This window comes from Panicum hallii, chromosome 4 (assembly GCF_002211085.1).
Source record: "Panicum hallii strain FIL2 chromosome 4, PHallii_v3.1, whole genome shotgun sequence".
Taxonomy (NCBI): domain Eukaryota; kingdom Viridiplantae; phylum Streptophyta; class Magnoliopsida; order Poales; family Poaceae; genus Panicum; species Panicum hallii.
This window is the reverse complement of record NC_038045.1, coordinates 41953658-41966115: the sequence shown is the minus strand read 5'-3', so window position 1 is coordinate 41966115 and position 12458 is coordinate 41953658.

Genomic DNA, 12458 nt, shown 5'->3' with positions numbered 1-12458 from the left:
CAGAAGAAGGCAATACTTCAGGAGAAGACAGTGATGTTGATTGACCTTTGCATTTCTAGACATATGTGAACCATGCATTAACTTTTCTGTTATTGACTTTGTTGTATTTCAATTATGCTACTACATTTGTATCCGAATTATGAGATTGCAAGACCTTATATGCAATGTTTCTGTTTTTAGTGTATACTTCATGTGTGATGCAAGTTACAGTAGTGTCCAGATTTCATTCACATGATGTGTGTGTATATATATGGGGACTTCATGTGTCATGCCTAGAATCTCTCCTAAAATGGATTTCTGGGTTTTTATGACCCCAAGGCCATGTCATGGAATGTACATAATTTGTCACAAAATGTATTGGCCGGAAGTAACATACATTCTGCCAATATTTCATCACGCACAAATTTGCTAAATACACTATTCCATTTCCTTCCTTTTCATTTCTTGCTTGCTTGAATGCAAGCCCATCCAATATTGGCACATAATGTTTCACACATGAATAAAATGCATTGCTTGAAAAAAGAAACAGTTTGCATTGCTTGACCATCGACCAGATTGCAATGCTAGAAAATGCACCACCTTGTTCTTACATTACAAAAGCGAAGACCAACTGCACCAGATTGCATTATCATACTACACTGCAACCATCACCTACAAAGACTAAAATACATTATGCAGTGAACTTGACTTCACTGCCTGCCTGCAACATACATCAACACACAGCCAAGACCAACTACTAAAACAGACATCAAAAGGTTGAACTTGCATGCAAGATTGTCCACCTTGGCCTCAATCTGTAGTTCACCAGCCCGCATATTCATGACCATTCTCCCAGATGATGCATCTGCTACCTCTTCAGCTTCATCACCAATGTCCACTGCCAGGGGGAATTTGTGGATTGCGACAATGCCAAGCTCCTCCAGCTTATCCAAATACTGCCTTTGGAAATTATAGAACCCGCAAAGCTTAGGAAACTACAACAATAACAAAACAATTTTGTTAACCATAGCTGGATAAACAGGGATGAAGAACTTCTCAGCTCAAATCATACAAGTGGATGCTCACGGAGTTCCGTGGACATTTGAAGAACACACGCAGGTAGTTCTCGGTCGTGTCCTTTCCTGACCACCTCTCTATCACCCTCGCCATCCCACAGTCAGGGCATGGGATCAAGGGGAGTCCAGTCTCCTTACCAAGAGGATATGGCTGCAGCTCCCACATCGAGCTTGGCTCCAGATGGCGCTCAACCATCCTGGACGCTCCACTGCCCCTCGATTGAGTAGCCGAGCTACCCCACTTGGACATGGCGCCGTCGTCGCCGTCGCCACCACAGCAGTCTCCTGGAACCGTCCAGCACCGTCAGCTGCGGAGAGGGGGAGCCGGCTCCACCCAGAGGCAGCACGACGTCGGCCGTGCTCTACCACCCCGACCGACGCTCGCCCAGAGGCCCACCCGCACGCCGAGCTCACACCGCCTGGTCTACCTGCCCGCACACACTGGCCTCACGCCCGGGTCCGCCCACCCGCACGCCCTGGCCTCACACCAGAGGCCACCTGCTCCGCCCGCCCGCACGTCGAGATCCGCCACCTGCCCTGGCATCCCGCCGAGATCCGCCACCCGCCGCGCTCCACCAGGCCGCCCGCCAAGCTCGGCCTGCCCGCCCGCAACGCTACACCGACCCACCCACCGCCGGCATCCGCGCTCGGTAGCCGCGGTCCGCTCACCCGGACGCTGCCCGCCCGCCGCTCGAACACCGCCCGCCGCTGTGTGGGAGTGGGGAATTTTGGGGAACGATTCGAAATGGCCAAGTTCAACCTCTGTTCGGGGATCATATTATAATTAACAAACAATGACGTACAGAAAAGGTCACAAAAAACCACTTCATATCGTCATTAAAACCATAACAGACGATCGGCTACTCTGGTTGACATTTTGTGACGACACCAGGCATCTTTATGTGACCAAAAGAAGAGAGTGGTCATAAATAGTTCAAGGGCTCATGAATTTATGTTGACATAGATTTTGTCGTCATCTAATGTTACAATATATGACGATATTTGTCCTCATCATGAGGACTTTTGTCATAAAAATCATAATTCTTGTAGTGTAAAGGAGGAGGTAATCTCACTCACCTAACTCTCTAACCAAACACAGAATGGAACGGTTCTACTCTAGCGCACTCTCTAACCAAACAAAAAATGGAACGGTTCCGTTCTCCTTACCAAACGTAGAATGGAACGGCTCCATCCTCAGAAATTAGAATGGAACCGTTCCATTCAACTTAGCTTCCTAACCAAACGGACCCTTAATTAATGTTAATTTGATTAATATCAAATTAAATGTGTTTGTAATTTAATTTTATTAGTTCAACACAAACCATAAAGTTCGACGTTTAGATGCTCTCACTAGTTTCTTTTCTAACAAATTGTTTAATTAGGATAATTTGTACATAGACAATTATATATAAAATTTGACTAAGTTGTACCTCGTCTTTTAAATGCAAATATAATATGAGTTAATTATAGTTAGAGATATTCTCTTTTATATCTTTTACATTAGTTTTCTAAATTAAAATAAATGAAGCTTATAGTTCTTTTATCTCTTTATAACACAGATCTTCTGATAGTTGTTTCTTTACAACCCTAACTCCTTTTTCCGCGTTTCATGCGGCCTTTTGACCGTAGCAATGAGCCCTATCTTTTTTGTACGCTCCTTTAAAGCTTTCTTTTTGTTTGCTGTATCTGCTCTTAGTTGTTCTTGTTTGTTTGCTTACTTTTATTCTTGGTCTCGATGCTTGTGTGATGTTAGAAGGAGCGCGATCGAAGAGTTTTGAAGATTAAGAGTTTCAAGAACAAGAGTTGAAGACTCTGAGCAGCTATTCTCTAAAAGAAAGGCAAATGTTTCCTTGATCATTCTTTTATCTTAATAATCACTATAAATATAATTTTTAATATATGCCTGCATGTGTGCTAATTTTGATGGATCCTAATTAAGGATATGCCTAGTCTTTATGATTATTCCTTGTCAACTTGGATTTTATCTTTATGTTGGATAGTTTTTGCTTAGTTGCTATAACTGGTTCTGGTTTGGGAATAATTTACAACCATGATGACATCAATGATGATAAGACACCTGTTTTATCCATGTTCATGCTCTTTGTGTTGATAATCACAAGACCATATATTTTAATCGGAACATGGAGAACCACCCAGGAAAACAGTGCAACCACAATATTACATGGCTCTGGTCTTGGCTAATTAATTAGAAACTTTAGCTTATGACGATCTTACCGAAAGGGCAAGAGGGGTTGCATCGTCGGGTATAGCTTGGTCCTCTTGAGGGTATGATATGATCTTGGTTAGGGCGTCTGCCTCATTAGGGAGGGTTATGACTGCTTTGACTTGAAAACTTAGCGGATTGTCATAAGTTAGGAAATCTTTGTAAAGGTCTCGTAGTGAATCCACTCATCTCGGAAGTGTTTAAGAGGCTAGCTACCTCGGGCAAATTGGGAGACATAAATTGTGGGTAAAGTGTACAACCTCTGCAGAGTGAAAACTGATATATTAGCCGTGCTCATGGTTAAGAGTGGCTTGGACCCTCACATGATAATTGAACTTAAAGAGAATTAAACCATGGACCATATTTATGGTTGTGGTTATGCTTCTTCTATATCTCTTCTATTTCTTTTAATGAGGGTTCATATGAAATTATACTATAGTAATCAGGTGCTAATAAAATTTGAGCAACTAAAATTGCTTATCGCAGTAAGCTAGTCAGGCTTTCCTTGGTTTTGGCCTTCATATCATATAATTCCCAGCACTTGCAGAGTACCAACTGTAAGTGTACTCACGCTTGTTATAATTGCTACTCAGAGAAGAAAGTGATGTGAAGTCTTTTGAAGATGATGCTGAGTTCTAGGCCTACGCGACCCCCGGTTGATTGCCTGTGAAGTTTGGAGTCTTCATTTTCAGGATAAGCTGTATAACTTTGATAATCTTTATAGTCTTCTAGTTCTCTTTTCGTGATACTGTTTGTGATTATTCACTGATGAAGTCACTATATGAATGGAACTTGATCCTGGCATACATATAGTTATGCATTCGGTTTTGTCCTCAAAACCGGGTGTGATAGGCGACATCAGTGGTGAAGCCGAATGTCCTGGCGAGCCCCTCGAGCCGATGTAGTGGCGAGAGAGACATTGGAGGTGATGCCGAAGGTCCCAGCGAGCCCCTCGAGCTGAAGTAGGGGGGGGGCGACGTCGGTGGTCAAGCTGAATGTCCCTGCGAATCCCTCGAGCCAAAGTTGGAGGCAATGCCGAAGGTCCCGGTGAACCCCTTGAGCCGAAGTGGCGATGGGCATGAGATCCATTGCAATAATGAAGGTCATGATGATGAAGTTGAAGGTGACCACGAGCTCCTCAAGCTGGTGTAATGATAGAGGCAAAGTTGTTAGTGAAGTCGAAGGCTCGAGCTGAAGTAGCGGCGATGATGAAGTAGACGACCATGTAGAAGGTCACTGGCAAGCCCCTCGAGCTGACGTAGCAGTGGAGGCAAAGTCGTTGATGATTCCGAAGGTGATAGGGAGCCCCTCAAGCCGACGTAGTGGTGGAGGTGAAGTCGTGGACAAAGCCGAAGGTGACGGTGAGCCCCTCGGGCCGAAGTAACGGCGGAGGTGAAGTTGTTGATGATGCTAAAGGTGACGGCAAGCACCTCAAGCCGAAGTAACGGCGGAGGCAATGTCGTTGATGATGCCGAAGGTGACGGCGAGCCCCTCGGGCCGAAGTAACGATGGAGGCGAAGTCATTAACGATGCTGAAGGTGACGGCGAGCCCCTCTAGCTGAAGTAACGGCAGAGGCAAAGTCGTTGATGATGCCGAAGGTGACGGCGAGCCCCTCAAGCTGAAGTAACTGCGGAGGCGAAGCTATTGATGATGCTGAAGGTGATGGCGAGCCCCTCAAGCTGAAGTAAATGTGGAGGAGAAGTTGTTGACAATGCTGAAGGCGACGGCGAGCTCCTCAAGCCGAAGTAATAGTGGAGGTGAAGTCATTGACGATGCTGAAGGTGACGGCGAGGCCCTCAAGCCGAAGTAACGGCGGAAGCTAAGTCGTTGATGATGCCGAAGGTGACGACAAGCCCCTCAAAGCCGAAGTAACAGCGGAGGCAAAGTCGTTGATGATGACAAAGGTGATGGCGAGACCCTCGAGCCAATGTAGCGATGAGGGCGAAATTTTTAGCGCCAATCTTTGTCGAATCTTCAACTTATGTGAAGTTGATTCAACTATTTGTACATGAAAGAGGTGATGTATTTCCAACGGGTATAGAATGGTTCGGCAGCCATTTCTCGAAGTTATCCATAAACATAAGTGCTTTTTGCACTCTTCTTTTTCTTGGCCGAAGGTATTTTGGCTTCGTATCCCTTACGATCGATAGCCTCTTAGCTTTTAGTGCTTATTGGACTTTTCTTTTTCTTAGCCAAAGGTATCTTGGCTTCCGATTCCTTAGGCCCCTTGGCTTTCTTTCGTGAGGTACTCATCCTTACTGGCAGCTATTCTTTTCTTTGCCATGCATGAAGATGATGCGTTCATGCGATGAGATGGTTTTGATGAATGCTTTTGATGCATATGAATGTAATGAATGCATTTGCATAAAGCCAGAGGTTTTTTAGCCTCTGGTTACTTTCGGACCATGAGCGTCCCTTGGCTGAAATAGGCTTATAGCATTTTAGATGGCCAAAGGTTTTTTGGTCTCTGGTATTGTCTGAACCAAGAGAGCCCCTTGGCGAATACGCTTGTTGCACTTCTTGGTAGCTGAAGGTGAAGGCTTGGCACTTTGAAGTCCAAGGTTGATAGCTTGTCGATGGAAGGGTGAGAACCACTTGTTGCTGAAAACCATTATGTTGAAGGACCAATGAGAACCAATGGTTGATAAACATCAATAAAGATAGGTCCACTAAGTGATGAAATTTGAATGCCAACAATGTGTATTGTCCGATGAATGCCAATCTATAATGCACTGATTCCTTGACTTGGCTAAGTGGTGAAATCCAATGTGCCTGTATTTAAAGAGCAAAGATCTAATATACAGGGGTTAGCAAAGTAGGAGAAGAGATACTCACATTGGTGAAACCTGCATGTTAGAGAAAAATTTGGATATTCAAGATGCAATTTCGCATGAGTGGTCCCTTGGGACCAAGTGTTTAGACTGAAGTCTGGATTAGAGGTCATAATGAGTTTTGGCTTCAAGACCCTTAGATCTTGAGGCCCCTTGGTATTCAAGTGCTTATTGAACTTTTAGATAAGTATGCAAAGTTCGTGGAGTATGGAGCTTTGCTAACTTACACAATTAGAGCATTCAAGATGCAATGGTTGATGTTTGCAACTCTTCATTGCGTGGACCCAAGATAAGCTGAAATACTTAGACAAAAGCAGTTAAGCATCACAAGGTAGATAAGCATCTCTAGGTGTGGTACCTTAATGTTTTGTTTGGAGTTCTTTAGCACATTCTTTGCTTGTAGAGGTTCTTAGCTTAAAGAAACAACGATCTAAGGTTAGTGAAGAATGCTTGTAAATGACTTGGTCCCTCAATGATCTTTTAACCTCACTCTTCGAAATATATTCTTTGCTTCTAAAGGTTACTTGTTTGGAGAGAAAATGATCTAAGGTGAGCAACAATCGCCCTATAAATGACTTGGTCCCTCGAGAATCTTCGAACTTCAATTTCTAAAATATATTCTTTTCTTCTGAAGGTTCTTTGCTTGAAGAGAGCCCGCATCCATGACTAAGGAAAGCCAATTAAGTTAGAGATTTTCATCCCAACCTTCTCTAGAGATTAACAAAAGCCATAACCTTGTTTGGTGGTTAATAGAGAATTGAAAACTAATATGGTGATAACCTTCGCCATAATCTTCTCCAAGAGCTCTAACCTTCTCTATAGGTCGATAAACGTAGAAAACTAATAAGATGATAATCTTCTCCAAAAGCTCTGACCTTCTCTAGATCAATGAAGGTAGAAAACCAATAAAGTCATAACCTTCTCCAAAAACTTTGAACTTCTCTAGGTCAATGTCGGTAGAACGCCGATAAAGTCATAACTTTCTCCAAAAAGCTAAGTATGATAACTCTGCACTTTTTGAAAGAGAAATTATCCTCAAGAGAGGGGTTAGTGAGTTAATTTCACTATCCAGAACAAACTTAGTTGGAGAACAATGAGCTTAGAGAGCTTAGAACATGCAAATACAATAACAGATAAATAATAAGCGAAGTTCTTTAAAGGATAAACCCTGCAAATATAGAGGTTAGTGAGAGAAAATTTTAATAAATAAGATAAACATTAACTTTAAAGAATTCTCTTATAAGCAAGGTAGAAAACCAATAAGGTAATAACCTTTGTTAACCTTTGTTACGACCTTCTCAACAAATCATGACCAATAAGCAAGCTGATGATCTTTGTCATGGGCTCTGAAAATTATAAGAGGTCAATAGAGACATAATACCAAGAAGGCAATGACCTTCTATATAACCTTCGTGGTTAATATTGCTGAGAAATAAAGCCAAAGCACTTTGAGGATCTAAGGTGTTGCATATGATTGGTAAAGTATATTGGCTGGTGCTGCCAGCTTCGATGGTTTGTTTGATGATAAAAATTATCATCGCCAAGAGATGGGAAAGGTGCACCGTATGTAGAAGCTGAGCAGCTTCGATCGCTAGCTTCGCTTGCCGAAGGTTGCTGCCTTGCTTTTGTTTTTGCGGCCGTGGCTTCTTCCATAGCTTCCACATGAACGATCGAAGGTGTTACTGAAAAGCTTGTGGCATGCATCCTTGCCTAAAAGCTTCGCATGAGAAACCAGGTTAGCTAATAATAATTAATCCAGATAGCTAATCGAGGTGACGGGTGGACGGATGTCCTTCGCTGGCGAGCGTTGTCATCTGGTCACGTTGGCTGCGAGCGGAGGTATCGAAGGTGACGTGGTGTTGATATTGATGCCTGCAATCTTGCTGGCATCTTCGATTCATGAATTTTTTGTCCAGAATCCACAGCTTAAGCAGATGATATAGCCCTGCAATAGGTGCGCGTAGACTCGAGATATCTTGTGGTCTTGACCTTCGACCAAGATTTGCAGGAAAAACTGCTCACTGAATCCATGTGCACAACAGCGAAGCTCAGAATATTGTCCCGCTCGAAGGTCATTGGGCGATTGAGCCTGCTTCTCTGATTAGTCATGCAAAGAGCAAAATTAGAGCTGCAGCTCGCTCGCTAGTGCAGCGTGGTATAGTTGATAGGATCCACTATTGCAAAATGCATTTTCGGGGGCGGGTAAAAATGATGTTTTTAGAGGTGGATAGCACACCCGTTGCTAGTTTTCATATCTAAAAATTCAAATCCATTTCCAGGGGCGGGTGAGGGATGACCTGTCCCTGGAAATGGGTTTCCCGCTATTTTTTACGATTTGCATTCCCACCAATTTTGATCTTTCAATTTAGTTCGCGATCGTGGCGTGGAATATGTTCGATAACTAAAAATACTTATGCATATAAAATTAAATTATATAAAAATCAAATATCATTAGAGTACATCATTAAAGCGCATATTGAATACATATTTTTTCTCTATTCCTCCCTAGGAACGCTACTAGAGGCGGCACGGTGCCGTTGATTGTCCCACTGACAAACTCCAATGTATTTATCTTCCGTTGCCAAATCTTGTGCTTCGTGAAAAAATTTGCCCCCTCATGTTGACCACTTCATGCATAATGAAACGGCACAATTTGTCGACTACATGTAGAAGTTGTTTCTCGTGGAGCCGGTCACCGTGTTCGTCCAAGCCTTCATAAGGGTTGGGCTGCCCGGTAGCTATTGCCGCCTCTCTTTCATGCCGCCACTTCTCGACCTTCCTTTGGTACCCACCTGGCTCAAGGTGAACTCTATGTATGTTGCTCTTTACTAGTTCACTTTGCTTTTGGCTTAGAGCTAGAGCTTCTTCAGTAGTCTTGTGTCGAACAAACTCTTCCCTGGTGTAATGTCTCCGTAATCTGCAAATGATGTTCGACCCTTCTTGACATACCAGGTATTCAGTTCACCCTTCCACCGGCGGAAAGTTTCACCTAGCATCTTCAGAGCATAATGCTTTACTTGTTCTCTAGTTCCTATGGGCAGAATAAAAGTTCCGCTCAACAATTGCCACGTTGCTTCTTTCCTCCGCACAGGAACCAAGGGCCAATTGGGGATCCTTGTATCTAAAACCATCTTTATTCTGATTATAGCACCGATAGCATTCCGAAACTTTGCTACAATCTACGGAGGATCTATAGGCTCTCCTGCCGCGCTAATTGCATTGACAGTCCATTGCCCTTCGGGGTATTGGTTTCTTCCTCGCTGACCCCGTTTCCTTTTGTTTTGGCTGTCAGAGGTCGTACTTGCAGGATCGGGACCCGAGCTTTCATTGTCTTCCTCTGTGGGGCTAGGGGGTCAGCGTTGGCGTTGGCACTTACTCCTTCCTATCGAAGCCGCCTATGCAGATAATACAAGTCATACAGGTCATTACTCGTATAGTCTGCTTCGTTGTAATTAATCATGTATTCATTACCTGACGTGCTTCCGGTTTGTAATCCGGATTGAACGCCACCCCTGACCGTCTTTCTCTTGCCGGAACAGGGTGTGGATCAATCGGATCATGCCACTTGTTTACTACCCAAGCGCCTTGTCCAATCCTAGGCCCTGCTCGTCCCCAGATTCGACACCGACGTCGTCGGACTCCTTGTCACCAGATTGGTCACCGACGTCGTGCTCGTTGTCCCACTCCATCTGGAATGCAATTTGTTCAAGCTCATCTTGCGGTGCGGCATCATCCCTTTGTGCGGAAGATGATGACGGAGGATCCATCTACAACTTCTACGCTACATAGCCATCGAAGATATATTTTAATAGATATTTCAATTCACAATGAAATGAGAGAGAGAAATTTCTTACAAATAAGAAATTCATGAACATTTCACATTTAATATCATGAACATTTCACAAGCTTAAAATCTTTAATCTATCATGACCTCCAAGCCACCTGCAAGGTCCTTATCTTTAATCTGCAACAGAAGCTAAAAATCTTGACAGTACATATGCATCCTCTCTCCCTTTCCGTGGACACACTTTTATCTATGCGAGTTGAGGGAGGAAGCACGCTTGGTGAGGAGGACCCGGGGCCCGTCACTGGGGGTCCTCGAAGAGGTAGACGAGCATGGTGGCGTGGACCTTGGAGGCGGCCGGACGCAGGCTTTTCACGGTGACGACGTCTGCGGCTGCGGCGGGGGCACCTATTGAGGAGAGCTCGCCGGAAGAGGAGACATAAGGGAAGGGCATACCTAGTGGATGCCCGTCGCCGGCGAAGGGCTGGGCAAAAGCGTGATGAATGGCGCTGCCGCTCCCGGGGAGGAGGCGCGGGTAGGAGAGGCGCCACGTGGAGGGGAGCTCGAGGCCGCGCGTGGAGGGGAGGCTGGGAGCGGGCGGCGGCGGTGGCCGGGAGCGAGCGATGGTGGAGAAGACGCGTGCGCGGGTGGCAGCGGCGGCGGCGGAAATTTTTGGCAGCCTAACGGCGTCTGCTCGTGTGCTTGCCCGGGATCTGAAAATTTTTTCTAAGTCACGGTCTTCATAGGAAAAGGATTTGTACGGGCAGGCCGGGGCGGCACCCGCCCCTACAAATCCTTTTCCAATTTCCACCGAAAATTTATTTAATATACAAATCATAGCAAAACAAGTCGAAAAAACTTAAAATTTTTACCATAAGCATTATGTGACATGTAGAACTTAATAGAAATATCAAATAACTATTTTATTATATATAATGGTTTAAAGTATCAAGACCACAATGTGCACCTCCACATCGTACTATCTCATAGCACTCAGGACTCTCTTTGTGTTTTGAACACTCTCAATCATTATATGTACTGAAACATGTTTGTCATATTTTTTACTAGTTCTGTACTACATAATATGTTTCTAGTGAAAATTTGATTCTTTTTTCATATATTATGCTATTTTTTAAAAATTAAATGAATTTTCGGTTGCAATTGGAAAAGGATTTGTAGGGGCGGGTGATGCCCCACCTGCCCCTACAAATTGTTTTCCAATTTATGCCAAAAATCTATTTATTTCAAAAAAAATAGTAAAACACCTCTAAAAAATATGAAATTTTTACCATAATCATATTTTGATATGTAGAACATAAGAAAAATATCAAAAATCCAATTACAGTGTATGTAATAAATAAAAGTGTTGAAACACCAATGTTCAAGCGATAACAATTCTCGATTCGCCATCTTTGCATGCCCATAGCTTGTCGTCTTTTCTTATGCTTGCTTCTATAATCCTCATCTTTTGTGGTAGGTCTATGAAGAGGTTCATCTCATCATACTGATTATATTCTTCCACATTGTTAATATCATCAACTCCTATGATATCTTGTTTCCCAAGGACAACGATGTGTTTTGTCTTCTTTGCAGGATCAGCTACATAGAGTACCCGTGCGACCTGTGAGGCAAGTACCCATGGGTCATCTTTATAACCAACATTATTGAGGTCGATAATCGTGAGCCCATAGCCGTCCACATCAACACCTTTTGGGTGTTTGACCCAACGACACCGAAAGACCGAGATTTGTATATTGGAACCATAGTGCACTTCCCATATATCATCTATGACACCGAAATATGTTGTACTTTGCCCTGTTCTCTCGTCTAAGGCCTCAATACGAACACCACAATTTTGAGACACGGTCTTCTTGTCCTTGGCGGCAGTATAGAATAGATATCCATTAATATCATACCATTGCCATGATGTGACCTGGCTAGATAGACCAGATGCCAATCTTTTGATCGTTTGCTCCTCCACGGTCTCCCCATGTAGTAGATTCAGGTCCTTCAACCATGCAGTTAGCCGAGGTTTGTGCTCTCTCATGATCCAATCATCCGAGTGGCCATTACTTTCTGCATGAATCATGCTCAAGTGTTTATTCACTAAAGGAGTCATTATCGTGAGGTGCTGCAAGATGCTATGATGGGCTTGTTGCACACCTTTGAAATCTTTGTCGATGAAGATTTTCCTCCCAACTGTGCCCACACCTTACAACCTCGCCAAAAATCATGGAATAGGCAAACCAAGGGACATGTTATCCTTTAGGTAACCTAGGCAAGACTCGATGACTTTCTTAGTAATGTATCCCTCTATCATGGACCCCTCAGGATGAGCACGATTCAGTATGTACCGATTGAGGATGGACATAAAATGCTCATACGTCCACATTTCATGTAGGTAAAGTGGACCAAGTGCCCGTATCTAATTGACCATGTGAATCATTAGGTGTTCAGTTATACCAAAAAACCCTAGAGGGAAGCACATCTCGAGCTGCGCCATAGTCTCCTCAATGAATTCTTGAAGATCCTGCAACTCATCTTCATCGATCACCTTTTGTGA